The 14778-nt window shown below is 34.7% G+C and overlaps 1 protein-coding gene across 2 annotated transcripts in view; it reads right to left on the reverse strand.

The window, feature by feature from the left end:
- Positions 1-14778, reverse strand: part of LOC117331646 (FMRFamide receptor-like) — a 77109-nt gene that overhangs the window by 20031 nt on the left and 42300 nt on the right. Inside the window, exon 1 of one of the 2 annotated variants that reach the window (XM_033890475.1) lies at positions 13402-13468. The exons of the other annotated variant lie outside the window; for it this stretch is intronic. The gene's annotated coding sequence lies outside the window, so the exon portion shown is untranslated. Of the gene's footprint in view, positions 1-13401; positions 13469-14778 lie in introns of those variants that run through there. 2 annotated transcript variants of the gene reach the window in all.

The raw sequence follows: 14778 nt of genomic DNA on the forward strand, positions 1-14778 counted from the left end.
GGCAGTCATTTCTATTACAGTATGATCAATTTACAAGTGCATTGTAAAATGTTGACAATGCCCTCCCCCCATTATAGAAACACATTGTAGCAGCACTTATCTTAGCTATACTTATCTTATTGAATAGAAATGATTTTAGAGAGATTACGCTGCACTAAGGATTTCCATCAAATAAATTGGTAGCTGTCTGATAAATACACCACCCCTTTAACAGGTGCCCCCAGCTTTAGATGTCTGAAGCCATCGTTAAAAAGTGATTTCACATCCACTGGAACCTAATTATATATAAATAGCTTATAACAATTGATGGGAGTATTCTGCTACTTCATAGCACTCTTCCTATTACAGCTCAGTCAGTCACCACAACACAGGTGGGGGAGGCTCTCAGAAGGACAGAAACCTACCATGTTTGACATTATATTCAGCAGTGCCTACAGGTGATGTTTCTGTTTAATGCATACAATCATTAGTCATAATATATCATAAAAATACAACAGAAAAAGCTTACCACCATCAATTACACTAAAAAACAATAAACTATCGAGTTAAAAATTCAAATAGGATTCACTTGAGAAGACATTTTGTAAAAACTTTACATATTACTTTCATTATATCATAGAAATTGTAAATTACATAATGGCACAATAGCTCATGTTTATATCCTTGACTTTATCAGCAACCTATCCATGTGTTTTTATCACCTGTAATACCCATCCATCATGTACAGGGAACTCAGGTGTTTCTCACCTTAAAGAGGTCATCCTGGATGTACACATGTACTTTTGTTAGGACATTTGGACTACCAATAGTTCCATGGCAGGTTTGAAATCATCCGGATGTACATATATCTGGTGTGATCTATCATATATGTATCATCTGTGCAATATGTGCATTTCTCAGTATTCAGGCATATAAAGTTACATATTTTTTTTGCCTTGGTTTATAGCAGAGACCTCACCAGGCTCTCACAAACACTCAACATTCGACTAGGCACATTTCTCAATGGGGTAAGGTTTATCCAATTGAGAAACGTTGCCTGCTAAGTCAAAATCAAGATTGTGTCACCACTTAAAACAAATTGAACAGGCCTAGAATCTAAATGTGAACTTTATTTATCTAACAACAATTGAGGAGCAAATTACATTAACTTACATGAATCACTCTTGTTGCCCTGATGGAATTAAGTACAAGATGAGTCGGGAGGAAACCCATGTTACCAGTCAGGTGATCATAATACCTATACATTTTGAACTGGAACACTGACAGGTCACCAAGGGCCCCATCGTCTGCTTATATACCCCCTATACTCATCAGGAAGCCATCTGCCAATATTGTTACACAAGAAAAGTATATATTCTACATGTGCTATGATCATATGATGTGACTCTTGTTTCTTAATACTAGTATAATACTGAATCATTAATTTCAATTCGTTTTATCTGAACTTAAAAAAAAAACACCCCAATTACAGCCAGGTTTATAGTCAGAGATCAAATTTGTCATTGAACTTTGAACCCAAATGGCCTTGACCTTTGACCTATTAAGAGTTGGTCAGTTACTACTTGTTAAATTCTGACCAACTTTGCTTCTTGAATTAATAACAAAATGTTCAGCAATAAAATGTACAAAATTTGGCCTTGACCTTTTGGGCCTTATAATCTTGACCTTTGACATTGATTTCAGCATGTATTTTTGTGAATTGAACATATCATGACCCTGAGAATCTTGATTATAGAGAGTAAGTCATTTAAAGATTTTAACACATTCAACCCCTGTGACTTTGAAAGTAGGTCAAGGTCATTAATTTGAACAAGCTAGGTAACCCTTTATCCCAGTATGCTACTCCATGGCCATATATCCTGACACTGGGCCTCTTGATTATTGAGAAGATGTTTCAAAATTTTAACACATTTGACCCCAGTGACCTCGATGTTAGGTGATGTTAATGTATTTAAAAGTAATTTATACCCCATCATTCCAACATGTTACTTGATACATGATACTGAGCTTCTTGGTTATTAACATTGTTTAAAGGTTTAAACACACTTCAACCCCTTTCAACGCTTTGACCTTGAAAGTAGGTAAAGTTCATTCATTTGATCAAACTTATTGGCCTTCATTCCTGCATGCTATTGGCCAAATTTCATACCCCTTGGCCTCTTGGTTATTAAGAAGAAGTAAAAAATGTAAATTGTCTATGGACGGACAAATTGGAATTGCCACTAGAAACTATGTCCCATGTGACCTAAAAAATTTATGAAACAATGGCAAAATATGAATAGAAGATGCAGTGACCCTTGAGACAGGACTAGATGACCTAAAAATACTGGTCATATTCTCAAAGTGAGAACACTGGTTGTAACAACAAAACCATATGTATTGACCATTTACAACATACATATCTGACCAGGAAATCAAACATACTTCTTCAAATTGTGTGACACAGATCAATCAGAATCTTTAGAATCTTTTCCCTAACAGTTGGTTCTACCATGAAATCAACTTCTCAAACCCTTACAAGCTCAAATTCAAGGTGGACCAAATTTCCTTTCACTTTATAAGCTATGGTTCCATATCCTCTGGTTATGAACATCCTACAATGAACTTGTTATATCATGATGTCTCAAGTGACCGTAGCTTTCAAACACCCAACTGCTAATAAATCCTCACAATGGGAACCTGTGAAGGACGGGACACACATAGGTGACTGATTTCTAGTTCAATGTTAGGGGAACCTGTGAAGGATAAGACGTACATAGTGACTGATTTCTAGTTCAATATTAGGGGAACCTGTGAAGGATGAGACATACATAGGTGACTGATTTCTAAGTTCTATGTTAGGGGAACCTGAGAAGGATGGGACACACATAGGTGGCTGATTTCTAGTTCAATATTAGAGGAACCTGTGAAGGACGGGACACACATAGGTGGCTGATTTCTAGTTCAATGTTAGGGGAACCTGTGAAGGATGAGACACACATAGGTGACTGATTTCTAGTTCAATATTAGGGGAACCTGTGAAGGACGGGACATACACAGGTGGCTGATTTCTAGTTCAATGTTAGGGGAACCTGTGAAGGATAAGACATACATAGGTGGCTGATTTCTAGTTCAATGTTAGGGGAACCTGTGAAGGATAAGACACACATAGGTGACTGATTTCTAGTTCAATGTTAGGGGAACCTGTGAAGGACGGGACACACATAGGTGGCTGATTTCTAGTTCAATGTTAGGGGAACCTGTGAAGGATGAGACATACATAGGTGGCTTATTTCTAGTTCAATGTTAGGGGAACCTGTGAAGGACGGGACACACATAGGTGGCTGATTTCTAAGTTCAATGTTAGGGGAACCTGTGAAGGATAAGACACACATAGGTGGCTGATTTCCATAGTTCAATGTTAGGGGAACCTGTGAAGGACGGGACACATATAGGTGGCTGATTTCTAGTTCAAGTCCCTTGGTATGGTATATTTGTCATCAGCTATTTACACCGACATCCTTATTCATGGAGGTTTTGCATATATGACTGCTAATTTGGCTGCTACTACTACTGTGTGAAGGACAAAAAGGTCTGGCCCGCTATGTCTTCTCCACATACATGTCAGACAGTACAGGGGTCAACCATTGACCTCCACCCTTGGCAATGTGTCACTGCTCTGCCTGCACTAATTTACCTGACATCAGCCGGTCATTAACTTTACCTCAACTAAGAAGTATAAATACATTAACTGTGTTAGACTGTATATGGGATTTTTTTTTCTGGCCATCAATATTTATATTTTGATTGGACAAAGTGTGGTTTTGCCAGGATAAAAACTGTAATGATTTATGATAGGTTATTTCCTTTTAGTGATAATGACACCTGTTATTATCATTTATAGTATATTTGTTTTCTGGATTTCAGTTTTTTCTCATATTTTTGTTTTTAGTAAGATATAATTTTTTATAAAAAGATAAATATGTAGATTACAAGGGTATTGGCTTTTTAGTATGATAACTGTTACATACAAAATGTTTACACTCTCTAAAAGCACTGCCTGAACTACTATATATATACTTCATCACCACAACCAAAAACCACAACTTTTAATTGAAAACTCATGAATTTTCATGATAGATGTTAATACTCACATTCAACCAATATTTATTGTCAGTGAATTTTTATTCTACACACAAGTCAAATAACATGCCAACAGATACATCACAGACATTACAATAAAATGCTTTCCTGCGTGAAGTTTTACTGATAAATTTTCAAAAGGAGTCTAAAGTGATAAACCAACCTGTGTTATTTATAGGCAGCTGTCTGATATGACATGAGTGACCTCCCCTGTTTAGGACACTAGAATTACTGCTCTATCTCAGAGGACTGCACCAGGATTAATCACTTTATCTCCAATACACACAACAAGTTATATCATTAAGACTGTTGTCCTAATTTAACACAGAACTAATAATTCAAATGCTAAACATATGATATTTCTCATGAGGAAACATAATTGATAATATCTAACATTTCTTACTAATCTAGCTATTTCATTTTTTGGCTGCAACAGCATGCATACTTTACTATATGTAATTCAGTAATATGAAAAAATAGGGAAAAAAAAGAAGTACAGAAAGTTCAATGATCAGACCAGTTTGTACCCAAAAAGTTTTGACAGTAATTGTTTGTTTTATATCCCCATATCAGCTAAGGATGATGAGGATATTAAGATATGATAAGGATGATGCCCAAGAATGATGAGGCCACTGACAAATGCTTATGCTGAAATGTTCATCAACCCAGTCATGCTCTACTGACTATGAGCTAACCAGTATTTTGTCATTGAATTTAAAGCTGCATAGTATATAATGAATTTTAAACAAGAGGCCCAATGGGCCGGCATCGCTCATCTGGTTCTACAGCAACTTTGAAGTTCATTTAGGTCATTTCATTCAGATACTAGGCTGGTTAAACATTTTATTCAAATATCAGAGTAGGATAGATTTATTCAAGTCAATAAATTTTCTAATCCTTTATTCCAGCATACTATTGACCTAATATCAGGTCGCAGAGTCTCATGGATATCCAGAAATCATTCTTCAAAGGTTAAGCCTTTTTGCTTCTGAGAAGAAGTCCTTTAAGATTTTTGCTTATTTGAACCCTGTGACATTGAAAGTATAGGTCAAGGTCATTTATTTCAACAAACTCGGTACCCCTTCATCTCAGCATGCAACAGGCCCAATATCAACTCCCTGAGCCTATTGGTTATTGAGGAGAGTCGTTATAAATGTTTAAGCCTAGTTGACCCCTGTGACCATAAATGTAGCTCAAGGTCATTTATTTGAAGACACTTGGTACCCCTTCATCCCAGCATACTTAAAGCCGAATATCAACTCCCTGAGCCTCTTGGTTATTGAGAAGTTGTTATAAAGATTTTAGCCTATTTGACCCCTGTAATCGTGAATGTAGGTCAAGGTCATTCATTTAATCAAGCATGGAAGCCCTTTCCCCAGCATGTTACGTGTCTAATATCAGGTCTCTGTGCCTCAAGGTTATTGAGAAGACGTTTTTTAAAGGAAAAAGTTGACGCTGGACAATCGGCAGATGGACGACAGATGCCGCACCACAGCATAAGCTCACTTGCCATTTGGGCAGGTGAGCTAAAAATGGTGAAATCTATTCATTTTACAACATATGTAAAACAACTTATATCAGCTTGAATTTATCACTCTGTTTTTGTTGGTCCTGATGGAAGCGCATGAGGGGGTTGCTGTTGGGGGAAATCAGAGTACCTGGAAAATCCATGTGCATTAATTACCTCTAGGCCACCCAACCACCCACTATATACATTGAATTGATTCCAAATCAGGGGGACATATATATGCTAATATAGGAAAATGGAACATAGATATGACAGGGTTTATAATCATCATATTACTAGGCATACCAAGGCTTACAGCTGATCAATACAGTAGTACTTCGTGACTGGTATGGAAGGTTAACATTCTCTTATTATTCTACTACACTTATTTAGATAGGTGAAAATGTTCACATGTACCTAAACAATTTTTTTTGCAGAATATAAGACATCAACAAACATTTTTAAATAACACCTATTTTAATGAGGATACAAATTCATGTTTCATTTCCACCTTGTATCCCTGCATGCCTTGGATTCTGGTACAGACCAGATGGTGATATTTGGCTTGAATTAAAATTGGAGTTAACTATTTCACAGGATGTATAGTACATTCCAGAATTGAGTATTTTTAAACATCTTTGTGATAAAGGCACTGTCCAATTCACATTTCTGTTTTTCCAAACAATGTACTCATCCCACTCATAACTTGAAACTATCCTTTTCTATGATGAGGCGGTTACCATAAATACCTCCAGGCACAGTGTTTTCAATCAAACACTATTAGGTCCTTTATTTACGCTTTTCCCATCAGTAATCTTTAGGAATTTGTTAACACCTAACATATTGTTCTCTCTACTGTGGAGGACCATACTAATCCCCAACACTGGTCATTTTGGTCAGTCATCCTTCTGTTATATACACTTGTGTGGAAGGGTCAGCAAAATTATATTGACCACTCCTACACTGGCTACCTAATGTAAAAAGAGCAGGGTTGTTGTGGCACTAATAGTGTAAATAGTTATCTGTCACTAAGCTATTGGAGCATGCTTCTTTTGCTAACTTACTGGAGCCAGAGATTATCACGCCTCAGACTGGGTTAAATTCTCGTCAGAGAAATTAACAGAAATAGATTTTTCCTTGTTATTTCACACAAAACAGAAACTCTTCTCTGACAAGCCTATACCACTTAATATCTATCTTTTAATGAAGACAACTCCACCTTATGATAGGCCTATACAACTCCTATACCTGTAGATCTATCTGTGATGATCAAGACAACTCCACCTTATGATAGGCCTATACAACTCCTATACCTGTAGATCTATCTGTGATGAAGACAACTCCACCTTATGATAGGCCTATACAACTCCTATACCTGTAGATCTATCTGTGATGAAGACATCTCCACCTTATGATAGGCCTATACAACTCCTTTAGATCTATCTGTGATGATCAAGACATCTCCACCTTATGATAGGCCTATACAACTCCTATACCTGCAGATCTATCTGTGATGATCAAGACAACTCCACCTTATGATAGGCCTATACAACTCCTATACCTGTAGATAGATCTGTGATGAAGACAACTCCACCTTATGATAGGCCTATACAACTCCTATACCTGTAGATCTATCTGTGATCAAGACAACTCCACCTTATGATAGGCCTATACAACTCCTATACCTGTAGATCTATCTGTGATGAAGACAACTCCACCTTATGATAGGCCTATACAACTCCTATACCTTTAGATCTATCTGTGATGAAGACAACTCCACCTTATGATAGGCCTATACAACTCCTATACCTGTAGATAGATCTGTGATGAAGACAACTCCACCTTATGACAGGCCTATACAACTCCTATACCTTTAGATCTATCTGTGGTGAAGACAACTCCACATTATGATAGGCCTATACAACTCCTATACCTGTAGATCTATCTGTGATGAAGACAACTCCACCTTATGATAGGCCTATACAACTCCTATTCCTGTAGATCTATCTGTGATGAAGACAACTCCACCTTATGATAGGCCTATACAACTCCTATTCATGTAGATCTATCTGTGATGAAGATAACTCCACCTTATGATAGGCCTATACAACGCCTATACCTTTAGATCTATCTGTGATGATCAAGACAACTCCACCTTATGATAGGCCTATACAACTCCTATACCTGTAGATCTATCTGTGATGAAGACATCTCCACCTTATGATAGGCCTATACAACTCCTATTCCTGTAGATCTATCTGTGATGAAGACAACTCCACCTTATGATAGGGCTATACAACTCCTATTCATGTAGATCTATCTGTGATGAAGATAACTCCACCTTATGATAGGCCTATACAACTTCTGTAGATCTATCTGTGATGATCAAGACAACTCCACCTTATGATAGGCCTATACAACTCCTATACCTGTAGATCTATCTGTGATGAAGACAACTCCACCTTATGACAGGCCTATACAACTCCTATATCTACATCTATCTGTGATGAAGACAACTCCACCTTATGATAGGCCTATACAACTCCTATATCTGTAGATCTATCTGTGATGAAGACAACTCCACCTTATGACAGGCCTATACAACTCCTATACCTTTAGATCTATCTGTGATGAAGACAACTCCACCTTATGATAGGCCTATACAACTCCTATGGTAGCAGTGTACAGTAAAAATGCCAAATTCTGAAAAATATGGCACATGCTTTAGATATGTAAACATTGCCAGTTAACCTTACATATAACCTCTAATAAAGTATATATATTTGAAATCTGTACAACATTTGCAATTTTAATAGAGCTCTGAAGGATAAGTAAACTGATATTTTCTGTGATTTTTAGAGCTGTGAATACCATGGTAACAGCTTAAAAAATTCTCAAAAATTGCAAAATATTATGATATTTGACCCAAAATGGCACAATTCTCTACACAATCTTTTTTCTGAAACCTATTTAAAATTAAATATCTCTATCCCAAAGACAGAATTAATCTTGTTTGGACATATGTTGTAAATTAAGTTTTTCCGCTATCTTACCTTTTCTGTGGGCTTCCATTTTGCGCTGTAGGCGAAACTAAATTTCCTGTGTAAACACACGTTCGGAAAATCCGGATATTTAAAATCCGGAACCAATTTATTGATTTTTGTTTTAATAAATGTGAAGCCTGTATGTACTACTTCATACTGGATATACCAATTATAGTGTACATTTATTTTTTCATTTTTTATACATATCATAATACAGGAGTTATTTGCTTAACAAAAAAATTGCCCATGGCCAGGCTGTCTTACTGTGGTGTGCTACCTTATACATCACTTTTGTTAATTCTAATTTTACTAAAAACCCCATGAATGTCTAGAATATGTTCCGACGAACAAAATGACATATCGGGTTACTGTGTATCTTTAATAGTCACCGAGTATTGCTGATTTCCCTGAGAGGTGTATTTTGACAACTTTTTCTCTCAATCCAGTAATAAGGGGAGGTAATTTTAAAGATGAAAACTCCCATAATTCTGTATATCTCTTGAATAAAGTTGTGTTTTGAGTTGAATGTGGTACTTTGAGTCTCTGTGCATGTAATCAAGCAAAAAATACTATACAACTATCAAATTTAGCCTTGTAATATGACGTCATAGTTACCATGACGTCATCAGTAACTATGACGTCATCAGATGGTATCTATGACGTCATAAATACTCAATGGTGTCATAATAAATAACCAAATTCCTTTCCAAACCTCAGCTTAGCAACACATGCAATATTCTAACTGATAAATCATGACATGACATCCAAGATTTCAAAATGTCATGCCTATGACATCACAGTCATCTGTTTCCACCCCGGTAATTCAGATATGTACCAATGATCATATGAAAGTGCCCGCTGATCCCATTTTATGCGGAAAATGCTATTTTTTCTGCTTGTCCGAAGGAAGTGACAATAATTGACAATATTGTATCAACCGTACACTCCATCAATTGAAATTACATGCTTACCAATGTATAAATAAATTGAAAATAATGGTTACACCAAATATTTCAAAAAATAACACTTACTGTAATAGTTTCCATGGATACGGGGTAATAAATCAGGTAAAACAAACCAGAATTCAGTCTATATGGTTTGTTAGATACCCAATAAGTTATTTTGGGTTTGTTATAAAACATAGAATATCTTTTCAATTTACACTGACTCATTAACATTATGCTTAATTAACCCACCCTTAAAATGGGTAAATATGCGAGTTACCTCCCTTGATTCCTCTAATATGACAAGCCTGATAATAAACAAGTATTTAATTGTTTTTATGCATTTTTGAGCAATAATGAACTAAAATGAAGCTTAATCAAGCATAATTAAGCACAATTTCCAAAAAAATAACATTTTTCAGCCCTTATAAGGTAGCAGTGTACAGTAAAAATGCCAAATTCTGAAAAATATGGCACATGCTTTAGATATGTAAACATTGCCAGTTAACCTTACATATAACCTCTAATAAAGTATATATATTTGAAATCTGTACAACATTTGCAATTTTAATAGAGCTCTGAAGGATAAGTAAACTGATATTTTCTGTGATTTTTAGAGCTGTGAATACCATGGTAACAGCTTAAAAAATTCTCAAAAATTGCAAAATATTATGATATTTGACCCAAAATGGCACAATTCTCTACACAATCTTTTTTCTGAAACCTATTTAAAATTAAATATCTCTATCCCAAAGACAGAATTAATCTTGTTTGGACATATGTTGTAAATTAAGTTTTTCCGCTATCTTACCTTTTCTGTGGGCTTCCATTTTGCGCTGTAGGCGAAACTAAATTTCCTGTGTAAACACACGTTCGGAAAATCCGGATATTTAAAATCCGGAACCAATTTATTGATTTTTGTTTTAATAAATGTGAAGCCTGTATGTACTACTTCATACTGGATATACCAATTATAGTGTACATTTATTTTTTCATTTTTTATACATATCATAATACAGGAGTTATTTGCTTAACAAAAAAATTGCCCATGGCCAGGCTGTCTTACTGTGGTGTGCTACCTATACCTGTAGATCTATCTGTGATGAAGACAACTCCACCTTATGATAGGCCTATACAACTCCTATACCTTTAGATCTATCTGTGATGAAGACAACTCCACCTTATGATAGGCCTATACAACTCCTATACCTGCATGTAGATCTATCTGTGATGATCAAGACAACTCCACCTTATGATAGGCCTATACAACTCCTATACCTGTAGATCTATCTGTGATGAAGACAACTCCACCTTATGATAGGCCTATACAACTCTAGCTATACCTGTAGATCTATCTGTGATGAAGACAACTCCACCTTATGATAGGCCTATACAACTCCTATACCTACCAACAGAATACTTTGCATATTCTACTAAAAGGTCAAAGCAACATATGCATGTCATTTAAGTCAGACTATTCTGCTCCTCCACATTACATCAGTCTAATTTTGGTAGACCTTCGAAACCAAGAGACAGATGGTAACTGTGATGCTTGTCCAGTTTGATTATTAATTCCTTTCCACCAATTAAAATTCTCTATGAATTTTTCTGGGTATGGATACAACTTAAAATAGCTAAATAAAATTGAAATACATCTTGCACTTATTCACAAAGTTCAAAAGATTCAATCATGCTTTATATAGTGTTGATTTTGGCACTAGATTGATGGACTACGTACTGCTTGTTGATATTGTCATTTCTTATCATTTACCGTAGTCAACCTAGGAGAACCATGAATTACTATACCTATAGAAAGTTATACAAAAGGCCATTACAGACCATTTTTCAGGTAAATGTAACAAAGAACATTAATTTTTCAATGATTACAGTACTTGGATCAAGCTCAAGACAACTGCATTAAAGTGCTCTAATAAATAAGAGAAATTCTCTGTAGCCATGACTGGGTTATGTATATTGACATAAAACTTGGTAGTATGTAGCACTTAAGTAATTAAGGCACTGTGTGTGCTAATTGGGTCAAATACATGAAGTACACCAATCACACTTCATGATAGAGTTAGTATAATGAGTACTTAATGTTACTGATAAGAGTGAAAGAGAGACAAATATTGAGTGTCAGTTAAAAGGATAGGAATTGTATAACTGGTGATAGAGAAATGAATTAAAGAGCAGCATGGAGGCTATTAAAATAGGAAATGAAAATTTAGGATTAATGTTGGTTATAGAATGTTTATTACAGAGAAATCAATGACCTCACCTACGCACCATCACAGAGTATGGGGGTTAAATGTAACATATCAAGGTCGCTACACAATCATCTAACTTCTTTGATATTAAGAATCTTCTGTTTATACCAACATCAGGATTCAAAAAGAGCATAGATCAAGAGAGGAGAGGTCACGGGCAATAATAACAGTTATAATGTTTTATTTTAATTCAGCATTTCATATGCCGAGGAGAGTAATCCATGACAGTATAACCATGATATACTTTCCAAAATTATTTATCTGCATCAGAATCCTCTGGGATGTCGATTGTCAATGATGTTGATGATCTTAACCTGATTCCAGCTCGTCATAATAATGATATCATGAGCAATATAGCTTGACCCTAAAAGGTCATTGTTACGGATGTCACAATTCAGTGACAGAGATCGCTTAAAATCATCATGTTTTAAGCTTACTACTGGATTTTGAAATTTGCAACAGTGACAATTAACGTTCCTATAATAACTTAACGAAATCTTTGAACTTAAAAGCATCAATGGATTCAAGAAAATCCTAATTATGTAACTTGCATTAAATTCTATAATGCTTACCTATGGAAAATCTGAAGTTAAGCAATATCCTTAATTTAAGGAATACTGATGAATCTATAGGGTCAGAATGACCAGAATGTATGGCCATTATAAACATGCTTTTATCTTTTATTATGTTAAATATACTTTTATCTTTATTTTGTTAAATACGCTTTTATCTTTATTATGTTAAATATAGTCTTTTCTGTATTATTTCCTGGTGAACCTGAAGATTATGGACTTTCAGAAACTGCTGAATTACCACTACAACAAAATGTTTAGTAAGTATATACATATATACATGTATAACAAAGAAATGTATTTAACTATTCCTGTCCGACTTTTAAATCCATTGTAATATATGCATAGGTGCATAAGAATACACATATATAACAAAGAAATGTATCTAACCATTCCTGTCACTTACTTTTAAGTCTATTGTAAAGTATACGTAGGTGGAGAAATAACCAGAGTTCTGAGTTAGGTCGACATTAATTGGGGAAAAGTCCTGGTTATTATAACCTGCCTATGACACCTTCAGCATGTACAATTAACAGCACTTAATTACTAATTACCTAGACAACAATAAAAACAGATACACCCAAAATGATCCGTTTGGCAGATTTCCTTTTTTAAATTCAAAAACACCTATATTCATTCATCTTATGTAACACCTAAGTAGTCACTTAATTATATATGAATAATATTAATTCATGTATAGATATGTTTAAATTTTTGAACACTCTGACAGTTATAGTTATAAAAATCCTTTGCATAATAAATGCCATGAATCACAATACTTTGTAATTCATTTGAGAATGTTACATAAATCTCTGTACCAGTAATAATTTCATGTATTTTAAAAGCACATTTACATTTTCTCTTTCACATATATGGTATACATATTCTTGACCAAAAAAAAGTATGTAAATATTTATATAAAAGTTAATGTGGATGCTAACTTACATACAAAAAGCTTCCTTACATGTACAAAGGCGGAAAGGGTGTTGTTGACTGCGAGTGGAGCAGGAACTTCAATCCAGTCTCACATTATACACAACTATACATCTAACACTCAATTAAACAGCCTCTCAATATCTCATTGTCTCATTAAGTGATATAATTTAATGTCAGATGTGTAAATTAATTTGTTGTAATAGCTAACATTGACGATCACATTGTTCACATGGAGTGTCACAGTATTGCTAAGGATACATAATTCAATCTATATTATATAATTATATAATCGATATAATTTACTGTCAGATGTGCCAACACAAGCCGCCAAGTCTTAGCATAAAAAATCATTCTAATTCCTACTTCGATTTCATTACATGCCCTAGTATAATCACTGTCACTTCACCTTTAGATATTCTGAAAATTTCAATTTTTTTTATGTTAAAATTAACAAAATCATCCACATAATATATGCTACAAATAAAGATTACGTATCCTGAGTGATACTGTGACACTTCATGTGAACAATGTGATCGTCAATGTTAACTATTACAACAAATAAATGATTGATACAGATTGGCGAGAGATTTGTCACTGAATGACAGTCAGATTTGTCAGCGATATTCAGACAACCAAAGCCACATAAAACACCAAATAGAATCAAATCTCAATAAACTACAGCAAAGGTCGATTAATACTTAACATTTCAATAGCATGCTATATATATATATATGTACTAGCACAGCTTACATAAGTAACAATATTAATAAGCTAACGTCACTGTCCTACTAACAAGTGAATGCTAATTGATGATAAGGAAACAGTTCAATATATCCTTGAACTAAATCTTTGATTAAGTTATTAATTAATCACACAGTTTCTTCAATACATTACAGGATGATATATAGAGTGGAGCTCAATGATTGGTTTGACATGAACATTTTTCAATTAGTCACCAACTGCTGGCATCGATAGATCTTAGTTTTTATCTGTATCAATGTATATATAACACTAGAATACGGGTGAGAAATCAGTTTTGAATATTGTTAAAATTAGATTTATTTCATTTTTCAAGATTTATACACTAACACAATGACCATTAATAAGTAGTGAAGCTTTACAATGTACTACACCAATATCTTTTTCATTTCTGTTTTAATAAGTATAAAATCTATCAGTACAACCTCATCAGTCATGATCTGACCACAGGGGAACATATCAGTTGTAATGGTTACAAACATCTTGTTTAACCCCATTCTTACTTTTGTTATGCATGATCCCCCATTCATACCTGTACCCTTGATTAATTAAACCTCTGATGTACCATCACATTCATACCTGTACACTACATTAATTAAACCTCTGATGTACCATCACATTCATACC

The sequence above is a fragment of the Pecten maximus genome, chromosome 7 (genome assembly GCF_902652985.1).
Source record: "Pecten maximus chromosome 7, xPecMax1.1, whole genome shotgun sequence".
NCBI lineage: Eukaryota > Metazoa > Mollusca > Bivalvia > Pectinida > Pectinidae > Pecten > Pecten maximus.